This window comes from Bos javanicus, chromosome 16 (assembly GCF_032452875.1).
Source record: "Bos javanicus breed banteng chromosome 16, ARS-OSU_banteng_1.0, whole genome shotgun sequence".
NCBI lineage: Eukaryota > Metazoa > Chordata > Mammalia > Artiodactyla > Bovidae > Bos > Bos javanicus.
The window spans coordinates 66806500-66819041 of NC_083883.1; the positions used below are offsets into that span (position 1 = coordinate 66806500).

Here is a 12542-nt window from a genome sequence, read left to right on the forward strand (position 1 = left end):
CCCGGCAGCACGCGGCGGCGCCCCCTCCCCTCGCGCCGCGGGCCTCCCCGCGCCGCGCACGTCCCCGTCCCGCGCCTCCGCCCCCTCGCCCGCCCGCCTGCTCCTTCCCGCCCTCCCCGCCGCGCCGGCCAAGCCGGCTTCCCCTCGGTCTCTCATGAATATTGAGCGGCCCCTGTTGTATTTCCCGAGCTCCATTGCGGAAGCCGAGGCTCGCCATATTGTGCGGCGGCGCCGGCGGCTTGTGCCCGAGTCTCGCTCCGGCCGCGGCCCGCGGAGCCCCGGGTTGGGGCAGGAGCCGGTGAGGCGAGGGACGCGCGGGGAGGCGAGGGGGCGCGGGCGCGGCGCTTTCGGCCGCGCGTCAGCTCGGCGGGGCTGCGGGCCGCTGACGGCCGCGCCGGGGCCGGAGCTGAGGTGGGGGCGGGTGTGTGTATCCGCGGGGGTGTGAGGGGAGATGGCGCCGCCGCCCCCGGCCGCTGTCGGGGCGGGGATGGCGGGGGAAGGCGGCTTCTCATTGTTTGCGTTTCTTCGAGGGTCTTGGCGGGGGTGGGAGTCCGGCTTGAGGAGGACCCCCCGTGGGCGAAGCTCGGGGATTCCTTCCTTCGTGCGAACCGCCCGCCGCTAGCTCTGCGCGGAGGCCGGGGCTACGCTGCGGCACCCCATCGGCTCCCTGGGCCGGCGGGGCCCCCAGCCTCTCCGCGGCCCCTCTCCGGAGACGAACCGCGTGGAATGCAGGGTTTTCCCCCTCGGGCTTCCCCCTCGCGGCCGGGGGTGTGTGTGTGGTGTGTGTGTCCGCGCTGTGAGGGTGGGGTAGGGGCGCTTTGTGTGCCGAGCCCGCTCTCCCCCCGGGGTGCTGGAGTCGGGGTTGGCGTGTCGAGGCGCTCCTTGGCGTCGGGGTTCCCTGTAGGCGGCGGGGAGACCCCTCCTGGTGAAAACATTCCTGGAGTGCCGCCTGCCTGCTCGGGAGTATCTGTTGCTGCGCTCTCAAACCCGCGAGGGTGCCCCGGAGGAGTCGAGGGGGGAGGGGGCGTCTGGGTTTGTTCCTGATGGAAGCTTCGCGTTTTGAACCCCGTCTTGCACGCGAGAGCTTTGGCCCCGAGTGTCGCCGGGGAGCCCTCGTCCGGGTTGTCAGGATCGTTTCCCTCCTAGTGAAGCCGTCTCCCTGCTCCCAGAGCTACTGTTAGTAAAAAAAAAAAAAATTGAGCTAAAACTTTGAGGTTCATTGCGATTATTTTGGGGGGGACCCGAAGACCACTTACAGGCTTATCTCCTTGAAACCTTTTTTGGGTTTCTACTTCCTGGGTCTCCCAAGTTTTAGAGAATGTGTGCCTTTAACGTGGTTAAATGGTTTGAGAATGTCAGGTTCCTCGGAGGTGTGTAAAGATTGGTTTGCGGTGAACAGGATGGGTTTGCATTCGGCCTTTTCGTAGTATGCTTTATTTCTTTTAAAAATTAAAAAAACTGAGACATGATTTCAGTGTTTTAGACTGAGAATTATGTTGAAAACTAATTATGTGTGATTTGCATTGCATTATCTCCTTTTTGTAGTTCCACGATGATCGGCTAGAATACTTAGTATAATTGGCAGAGAATTTACTTTCCTCACTTGCAAAAGAGTGTAGTTTTTGAATATTTTAATAACTCAGATTGGTAGTAGAACTTGTGTTTTTAAAGTGGTTATTTCATCCTTTGATTTATCAAGAATTTAAATGGCAGCAATATGACTCTTAGTTATTGCCTTTTCCCCCTAAAATTTCTACTCGTCACAATCAACAGGTATTTAAAAAAAATCTTGTTTGTACGTTTAACGTAATTTTTAATAAAACAATGGGTATGTAAGACTTCATTTTCCAAGGCTAGCGCAGCAAATATGGCCCCTTACTTTTTCTAAGGGTTGGTGATATTTCTTCAGGTACCTTTGTGGAATACACATTTGAGGTTAATTATAGTAGGTGTGAGAGTGAAATGAAGAATTTATGAAGGACAACTGCCAGAATAGGCTAGTGGGCTTGAGTATTAGAAAAATATGCTGATGGTTCTCAAATGTGCTGCATAGAAAAATTTTAAATTAGAACCATTAACATAATGTAGACAATGCAGACATTCAGCATACTGAGAATTTTGAGTTTTTCCTCTGCCTGTTGGAACTCTCAGACTGCTAGCTCCCAGGTTTGTGAGGAGAGAAATATGGAGCAGGTCAGCAAACATCTTTGGAATTTCATTTGTCTATCACTGACCTTCAGCATGTGGTGTCAGGTCTATCTCTTTAACTTGATTTATTTGTGGTTTGTGTTTATATTATGCAGTCTTTGGAGTAAAGGTGATATATGTCTAATGAATAATATATAACCAGATGTTTCAGTGACAGTTTCATTTCTATACATTAGCACAGAAGCGTAATTGCTTCCAGCGAGAGAAGTGAGCTAACATTAAAAAGCACTTTATTAAAATCATGGCTGTGTTTCTGATATGATTTAAAGCATTCAGAATTTTGTATTCACTGGCTTGTTAAATCTGGGGAAACTAGACAATGCATCACAGTTTACAGTTTTTAAAAAAGGGAAAGCACTGTAAGATTATATAGACTGCTGGTGTACAGATCTACACTTGATTTTTAATTAGTGTTGTTTGTTGGACATGTTGTGGAAGACATTGTCGTCAGACACTAGTTATTTAATTTCCTGATTTTTTTCATCTCTGAAACCTTATATCAACAAGTTGTTATAGCAACGTATTGAATGATTGTTTGCATTGAAATGAGTAGATCCTGGTATAATTTGCGTACAGAGGTACAGTAAAATTTACCCTGTCCATTCTCTGTAGGTTGAGATATCCTGTCTGTTCCCCCGTCAGATTTTTCATTTTTTCTACCTCATGTGTCAAACAGGTCCTCTGGTGTCCCTTGTTAGGCATAGAGCTTGGTTGATTTTACATAGATATACTGACTGTGGTAACAAAACTTTTGGCAGTTAAGTAGCAACTAGTGTTATTATGTCCATAGGCAGGAACTAGGTGATGAGTCCCCGACTTTATAGGTGCTAAGCGAGCAGGTGGCCCACTCTCCGTTTTTATGCTGTGTGGAGGAATTCCAGTGGAACTTTCAAGTTTACAATTTTTTTCACTTCTCTTTTGTCTTGCGTTAATAGGCAGCAGAGGTGGACTAATACATCTGGGCCTAGTGATACTTTTTTTGGATGCTCAGGAGCTATATAAATACATTACTAAGAATTCTGAGAAAGATTCTTATTGCTTGAGTTTGCCTTTTCTCTACTATCTGCCATTTTGTTGTAATTTTAAAAATTCAGTTTATTAAGTACAATAATAAAAAATTATTTTTGAAATTAACCTCAGATTAAATTGTCTAGTGAGGACATCTTATTAAATGAAGTAACAAACCATATAAAAATGTCAAAGTATTTTGGTCATTTGTTTTCACCAGTTGTATTGATTTGGGGCTCCTGCAGGAGGGATTTCTTTCTGTGTCTCTGCTGTAGCGTGGAGTTGTATTTTATGAAGAAGTTTGCTTCTAAAGTCAATGTGTAAAATGAAAATCACATATAATAAAAAAATTATGCTTGAAATCTCTCAGGATGGGAAAAACATAACAGTAAGTTCAGTTCAGCTTTAGTTTTGGAAGATTGTTGTTTCTTTTGCTGAACACTAGATGAAGTAGTCAGCCTGCACTATGGGCCATGTTGAACACAGCAAATAAAAAGAAAATCCTTAAACTTAAGAATCACATTCAGCATGTCGTCATGCTCATACTAGGAGAGGCTTATGGGAACTGAGACCACCGAGGAGTCGGAGTCGCAGATCGGCTGTACTCTCATTTTTTCTAGGATGCCTGTGTTCTGAGAGAACGTGGCGGGTGTGCTTGGAATAGCCTGAACTGTTTAAATATTTCTCATTTCCTCTCTCTTTTTTGTGTGTTTCTTTGCATGCTGGATAGTTTAAATTGCAAAAGTTAAGTGATATTTGTGTTACAATGTAACACACAAATTTAAAGGGCTTGGCATTATTCTTTCTAAAATATATTTTATCTGTAGGAATAATTTCAAAGTTCCTTTACTTTCCCCTTTAATAAAGCAACAAGATATCTATCTCAGAGGAGAGCAGTTAGAAGAACAGGGTATTAGTGTCCAATAGACAAAATAGAAAGTTCAATAGGAGTTTGAACAGAATACAGGGAGATGGTTAGATGAATATAAGAGCAGAAAGAGAACATTATAGTAATCAGTCAAAGAGCTTGGAGAAGAGGTTCTATTGGCCTAGTTCTGAACTTTTGAGGTCAGCCTTGTTGAACTGCTGTTGAGGCTAGTTCTGGGGAATACTGAAAGAAGCTGGAGGCTGGAACCAATTGTTGCTGCCAGTGACTAGAAGGAGGTCCCCTCAGCCCTTCTACTGCTTTCTTACCTCCATTGGCAAAGCCTAACACGGACCTCCCCTGGCAGAAGAGTTGGTGAAATGCAGTTGCGCAGTCTCAGCCCAGCACCACAGAGCAGTCTCAAGTGGTGATTTTGGAGTAGAGACGAGGAGTAAATGACCTGTACAAGTAATACAGATTAAAATAATTTAGATAGGGAATCCTGTCCTTACCTCGCCTGCTTAAAAAACATTTACTGATTATCTTCTGTGTGCCAGATCCTCTGCTAGGAATTAGGAATATAAAAGTGAATTGAATAAAGTCTCTGTTCTTGAGGAATTTACAATCTAAGCGGAGATGACAAACTTCTGTACAGAGTGTTAAATGCAATAATACATAAATGATGTGCTTTGGAAATCCAGAGGACAAGCAACCTACTTGCCTCTTTTCCCAGCTAAACCTAATGACCACTATTTTTGTTTGGTGTTTTGATCAAACCCAGGTTCATTCCGTTTGATGTCTTATGAAAGCCATTCCTCTGAGATGCCTTAATTTTATCATGCAGTTATTGTCTTTAGTTAAGTATTTCTCTTTGCTTTATTTTTTTAGATTATAAAGACCATCATTTTCTCTGCACTTTTAGCCTAGCTTAGTACTTCACACCTAGAAGACGTTTGAGAAATAGTTATTTTTGCAGTGGATAATGGGGACTAAAGTATTGCTCATTACCTTTGTAGACATTGTTTCCTCCTTCCAAGGTCATGAGCAAATAGTTTGGCTAGAGTGTTATGATTTAATAGATGTGAGAATTGAAAGCTTAAAATAATTGGTTCATGTAAGCTGTATACTACCAGTAACTGAACTAGAAATAGGACTTTGGATTTTTGATGTGTTATAGTCCAGAGCCAGCCATTTTGGTAGGGATTTCGTTTGATGGCTATTAAATAAAATCCTCTTCTACTTCTCTTACTATTTTATAGCCTAATATATGTTCTAAAATTTCCATTATTTCGGGATGGAGGGAGGAAGAAAAGACAAGCTCCTCATTTTATTTTCTAAAAATAAAAGCATCATGCAGTTTCTTTTTACATTATTCTTCTTAGTTGTCCACTGTTTCTTTTTATCTACTCCCTGTGTTGATTATGCTGGCTCTGTTAGCTATTGTAAGATGTGCAGATCTGTATACTTCATTTTGACTTGTTTTTAGAATTATTCTACTTGTTTCCCCCACCATACACAGACTGTGTTGATTTAACTTAAAACCAACTGATTTTTCACTTATAAAAAGATGTATGCCTGTATGCCAGTAATTGCATTAAACCCTCACTATTTATACTATTTACTATATAGAGTTTAATTCAGCCTGGGACGGCTGTCTTGGAAGCCAGCCAAATGTTTTATGGAAGGCTTTCCTGTGTTACAGAGGGGTAGTGTTGTGCATGGAAGAAGGCACTTTAGAATTCAAGGCAGGAGACTTGGTTTCTAGGCCTGGTTCCACTACTAGCAAGCTTCTTGGCCTGTCTATTTTCTTTTCTATAAAAATAATAATAAAAAAGTTGCATCCCCATTGAACTTGGAGGTTATTTGTAAAGATATAAGAGGTAATGTAGGTAAAAAGAGGTAAACAGCAAAGAGCATTGTAAATATAAGAAGATGTGTGTTAAGAAAGAGACAGAGATTGATCTGTGGCATGGATCTTGAAAGAGATCTTGGGAATAGTTGTGTGTCTACTTCCAAGTTTTTGAGTCTTCATATTTAAAAGAAGGTTGTTAGAGTGAAAATATGGGGTGTAGGAGGAATTGTGGATGTCCTGTAACCCTACTTTCCCCAAGTCTGGTCGATTGTGTAGTATTCTCAATCTCCTCAAGTAACTGTTAAGGTCGATGTGCTTCATTAATTTCTTTTCTCCAGGACTAAATATCTTAGGAGACGATACCTGAAATTTATACACCTAGGACCAAAACTACCACTTCACAGATTGTTTAAATGATGGGCCTGAGGGAGTAGAAGTAGATGCTATTACTATTTTTACTGGAAACTACCTATTTTTATTTATGCTGTTTTATAATATCACTTAGAGAAAAATCTCTGTACTTTTAAAAATACATTTAGCAGGATTAGAAATTGTATCTGTTGTTTAGTTTTAATGAACTTACCCTCTTATCCCTGATCTTAAAAGTTTTAATTGACATTATTTGTGAAGAAAACATGCCTTGTTGAATTAGTGGAAAGATTTTTTTATAGCTTTTTTATTTTTTGTGAGGTGCTGTCCTCTAGGAATATTTCCTTCCAAATTGTAAAGTAATGGTAACACGTTGAAGACTCTAGGATATTGATAGTTGAGTATTGTCTAAAATGTCAAGACTAAATTTCTCTTTTACTAATGTTGTAATCGATTTCGTTTGTCTTCAGAGGTGGGTCTCATTTACTAATTTGAGTTAACTAGTGATAATTTATCGTAGTTTAAAAAAAAGCGAAGTCACTCAGTCGTGTCTGACTTTTTCGATCCCATGGACTGTAGCCCACCAGGCCCTTCTGTCCATGGAAATTTTCAGACAAGACCAGTGGAGTGGGTTGCCATTTCCTTCTCCAGGTGATCTTCCTAATCCAGGGATTGAACCTGGGTCTCCTGCATTGCATGCAGATGCTTTACCATCTGAGCCACCATGGAAACCATAGTTTAGTCTCCTGAAATATTTTTTCCACAAAAGTCTCTGTAACTTTTGAAAAACTAATGTTACGGTTTTGTATAATTTAAGTAACATTATTTTTAATGTCAATTAATTTTATTCTGAAACATGAAGTTTCACAGAGTACATAAGCTGTCATTCACTTCTTAAATGGATTGTTTTTAGTTTTAATTCCTATGTGCAATATGTTGCTCAGTCCTTTTAAAAGTAATTAAGAGCTAAGAATGGGGGGAAATCGATGTTATTAAGTTGTCTTTTTAACCAATACAATAATTTTCAGTTATCAGTTTATTAAAAAATTTTTTTTAATATTGGATAATTTAAGAACTGGAAAAATCATGCTTTCAGTATTCAGTTTTAATTGCTGTTAAATTTTGATGTATTTCCCTTTGGAAATAAATTTTAGCTTTGGGCTTTTTCGCTTTTCTTCTTTTCACAGTAAGGCCTCCTCAGACAGCCATTTTGCTTTTTTGCATTTCTTTTCCTTGGGGATGGTCTTGATCCCTGTGTCTTGTACAATGTCAGGAACCTCCGTTCATAGTTCATCAGGCACTTTGTCTATCAGATCTAGTCCCTTAAATCTACTTCTCACTTCCACTGTATAATCATAAGGGATTTGATTTAGGTCATACCTGAATGGTCTAGTGGTTTTCCCTACTTTCTTCAATTTAAGTCTGAATTTGGCAATAAGGAGTTCATGATCTGAGCCACAGTCAGCTCCCGGTCTTGTTTTTGCTGACTGTGTAGAGCTTCTCCACCTGTGGCTGCAAAGAATATAATCAGTCTGATTTCGGTGTTGACCATCTGGTGATGTCCATGTGTAGAGTCTTCTCTTGTGTTGCTGGAAGAGGGTGTTTGCTATGACCAGTATGTTCTCTTGGCAAAACTCTATTAGCCTTTGACCTGCTTCATTCTGTACTCCAAGGCCAAATTTGCCTGTTACCCCAGGTGTTTCTTGACTTTCTACTTTTGCATTCCAGTCCCCTATAATGAAAAGGACATCTTTTTTGGGTGTTAGTTCTAAAAGGTCTTGTAGGTCTTCATAGAACTGTTCAACTTCAGCTTCTTCAGCGTTACTGGTTGGGGCATAGGCTTGGATCACCGTGATATTGAATGGTTTGCCTTGGAAACGAACAGAGTTCATTCTGTTGTTTTTGAGATTGCATCCAAGTACTGCATTTTGGACTCTCTTGTTGACCATGATGGCTACTCCATTTCTTCTAAGGGATTCCTGCCCACAGTAGTAGATATAATGGTCATCTGAATTAAATTCACCCATTCCAGTCCATTTTAGTTCACTGATTCCTAAAATATCAGTGTTCACTCTTGCCATCTTCTGTTTGACCACTTCCAATTTGCCCTGATTCATGGACCTGACATTCCAGGTTCCCATGCAGTATTGCTCTTACAGCATTAAACCCTGCTTCCATCACCAGTCCCATTCACAAATGGGTGTTGTTTTTGCTTTGGCTCCATCCCTTCATTCTTTCTGGAGTTATTTCTCCACTGATCTCCAGTAGCATATTTGGCACTTACTGACCTGGGGAGTTCCTCTTTTCAGTATCCTGTCATTTTGCCTTTTCATACTGTTCCTGGGGTTCTCAAGGCAAGAATACTGAAGTGGTTTGCCATTCCCTTCTCCAGTGGACCACATTCTGTCAGACCTCTCCACCATGACCCGTCCGTCTTGGGTGGCTCCACAGGGCATGGCTTTAGTTTCATTGATTTAGACAAGGCTGTGGTCCACGTGATTAGATTTACTAGTTTTCTGTGATTATGGTTTCAGTGTTTCAGTCTGCCCTCTGATGCCCTCTCGCAACACCTAGCATCTTATTTGGGTTTCTCGTACCTTGGACGTGGGGTATCTCTTCACAGCTGTTCCAGCAAAGTGTAGCCGCTGCTCCTTACCTTGGACGAGGTCGCCCCTCCTGACCTTGAACGTGGAGTAGCTCCTCTCGGCCCTCCTCGCCCGCGCAGCCGCCGCTCCTTGGACATGGGGTTGCTCCTCTCTGCTGCCGCCCCTGACCTCGGACTTGGGGTAGTTCGTCTCGGTCGCTGCCCCTGACCTTGGGCATGGGGTAGCTCCTCTCGGCCACCGCGCTTCTGCACAAAGCAGAGAAGTGAAAAGCAAAGGAGAAAAGGAAAGATATAAGAATGCAGAGTTCCAAAGAATAGCAAGGAGAGATAAGAAAGCCTTCCTCATCTATCAGTGCAAAGAAATAGAGGAAAACAGCAGAATGGGAAAGGCTAGAGATCTCTTCAAGAAAATTAGAGATACCAAGGGAACATTTCATGCACAGATGGGCTCGATAAAGGACAGAAATGGTATGGACCAAACAGAAGCAGAAGATATTAAAAAGAGGTGGCAAGAATACACAGAAGAACTGTACAAAAAAGATCTTTATGCCCCAGATAATCATGATGGTGTGATCACTCACCTAGAGCCAGACATCCTGTAATGTGAGGTCAAGTGGGCCTTAGGAAGCATCACTATGAACAAAGCTAGTGGGGGTGATGGAATTCCAGTTGAGCTATTTCAAATCCTAAACGATGATGCTGTGAATGTGCTGCGCTCAATATGCCAGCAGATTTGGAAAATTCAGCAGTGGCCACAGGACTGGAAAAGGTCAGTTTCATTCCAATCCCAAAGAAAGGCAATGCCAAAGAATGCTCAAGCTACTGCACAATTGCACTCATCTCACACGCTAGTAAAGTGATGCTCAAAATTTTCCAAGCCAGGCTTCAGCAATACGTGAACCATGAACTTCCTGATGTTCAAGCTGGTTTTAGAAAAGGCAGAGGAACCAGAGATCAAATGCCAAAATCTATTGGAACATCAAAAAAACAAGAGAGTTCCAGAAAAACATCTATTTGTGCTTTATTGACTATGCCAACGCCTTTGACTGTGTGGATCACAATCAACTGTGGAAAATTCTGAAAGAGATGGGAACACCAGACCACCTGACCTGCCTCTTGAGAAACCTATATGCAGGCCAGGAAGCAACAGTTAGAACTGGACATGGAACAACAGACTGGTTCCAAATAGGAAAAGGAGTCTATTAAGGCTGTATATTGTCACCCTGCTTATTTAACTTCTATGCAGAGTACATCATGAGAAACGCTGGACTGGAAGAAACACAAGCTGGAATCAAGATTGCTGGGAGAAATATCAATAACCTCGGATATGCAGATGACACCACCCTTATGACAGAAAGTGAAGAGGAACTCAAAAGCCTCTTGATGAAAGTAAAAGTGGAGAGTGAAAAAGTTGGCATAAAGCTCAACATTCAGAAAACGAAGCTCATGGCATCTGGTCCCATCACTTCATGGCAAATAGATGGAGAAACAGTGTCAGACTTTATTTTGGGGGGCTCTAAAATCACTGCAGATGGTGATTGCAGCCATGAAATTAAAAGACACTTACTCCTTGGAAGGAAAGTTATGACCAACCTAGATAACATATTCAAAAGCAGAGACATTACTTTGCCAACAGAGGTCTGTCCAGTCAAGGCTATGGTTTTTCCTGTGGTCATGTATGGATGTGAGAGTTGGACTGTGAAGAAAGCTGAGGGCCGAAGAATTGATGCTTTTGAACTGTGGTGTTGGAGAAGACTCTTGAGAGTCCCTTGGACTGCAAGGAGATCCAACCAGTCCATTCTAAAGGAGATCAGTCCTGTGTGTTCATTGGAAGGACTGATGTTGAAGCTGAAACTTCAATACTTTGCCACCTGATGTGATGAGTTGACTCATTGGAGAAGACCCTGATGCTGGGAGGGATTGGGGGCCGGAGGAAAGGGGGACGACAGAGGATGAGATGGCTGGATGGCATCACTGACTTGATGGACATGAGTCTGAGTGAACTCTGGGAGTTGGTGATGGACAGGGAGGCCTGGTGTGCTCTGATTCATGAGGTCGCAAAGAGTCAGACACAACTGAGCTACTGAACTAACTGATCTGACTGACTTAGGCTTTTTAAAGCATAGTTTTAACTGTGTTTTTTATATAAGTCTAAATTTATGTGTATTTTAAAATCTAACTTTAGATATTACTAACATTTTCTATTCCATAATCAACTTGATAACATTTTTGATGATTGTGTGATATTTCAAGTGGATGTATCGTGGTGTATTTATCCATTTCCTTGTGGTTGGATTCTAAGGTTCCTTTTATCTTTGTACTGATGTTGATGGTAGGGACCTACAGCGTTCATTGTGGCAGCCAGATGGAAGTATTTAACAAGTAGCACCTATTGTCTCCGTAGTTTATCTTTGTCAGAACAAATCTGTCTTTTTTTTTTTAATTGAAGTATAGTTGATTAAGGGCTTTCCTGGTAGTACAGTGGTAAAGAATTTGCCTGCCAGTGCAGGAGACCCAGGAGACACAGGTTCGATCCCTGGGTCAGGAAGATCCCCTGGAGTAGGAAGTGTGAACCCACTCCAGTATACTTGCTTGAAGAATTCCATGGACAGAAGAGCCTGGCTGGCTACAGTCCATGGGTTCGCAAAAAACTGGACACGACTGAGCAACTGAGTACAGCACACAGCAACACAGAGTTGATTTACAGTGTTGTGTTATTTTCTACTGTACAGCAAAGTGATTCAGCTGTGTGCATACATTCCTTACCATGTGGGTTATCCCAGGATATTGAATATAGTTTCTTGTTGTTTATCCGTGCTATATATGCTAGTTTACATGAGCTAATCCCAAATTCCTAGTCCTTCCCTCCCTCATACCCCGCCCCCTTGGCAGCCACAGGTCTCTCTGTCACATCTGTTTCTGTGTTATCCATAGGTGCGTTTGTGTCCCACTGTAGATTACACATATAAGTGATATTGTGTGGATCCGTCTTTGTCTTTCTGACTTGACTTCATTTAGTACGAGTCTCTAGGTCTATCCATGTTGCTGCAAATGGCGTTAAGTCCTTTTTATGGCTGAGTGGTATTCAACTGTATATATGTACCACATCTTCTTTATCCATTCATCTGTTATAGACACTTAGTTTGCTTCCATGTCTTGGCTATTGTAAGCAGTGCTGCTGTGAATTTAGGGGTGCATGTATCGTTTCAAATTATAGTTTTGTCTGGATATGTGCCCAGAACTGGGATTGCTGGATCATATGGCAACTCAATTTTAAGTTTTTTGAGGAACTGCCATACCGTTCTCCATAATGGCTGCACTAGCTTGCATTCTCACCAAGAGTGTAGGAAAGTTCCCTTTTCTCTACATCCTCTTCAACATTTGTTATTTGTTTACTTTGATCATGGCCATTCTGGCTGGAGTAAGACAGTGCCTTACATAGTTTTGATTTGCGTTTCTCTAATAATTTGTGATGTTGAATATCTTTTTATATGGTTGTTGGCCATCTGTATATCTTTTTTGGAGAAATGTCTATTTCAGTAATTTTCCTATTTTTCAATTGGGTTGTTTGGTTTTTGTTGTTGTGGTTTAGCTGTATGAGCTATTTGTATGTTTTGGAATTTAATCCCTTGTCA

At 42.0% G+C, this 12542-nt stretch overlaps 1 protein-coding gene across 1 annotated transcript in view; it reads left to right on the forward strand.

Annotated features, from left to right (window-relative positions):
* Positions 1-213: 213 nt before the first annotated feature.
* RNF2 (ring finger protein 2) overlaps positions 214-12542 on the forward strand; it is a 44626-nt gene continuing 32297 nt past the window's right edge. Inside the window, exon 1 of the mRNA XM_061383491.1 lies at positions 214-298. The gene's annotated coding sequence lies outside the window, so the exon portion shown is untranslated. The remainder of the gene's footprint in view (positions 299-12542) is intronic.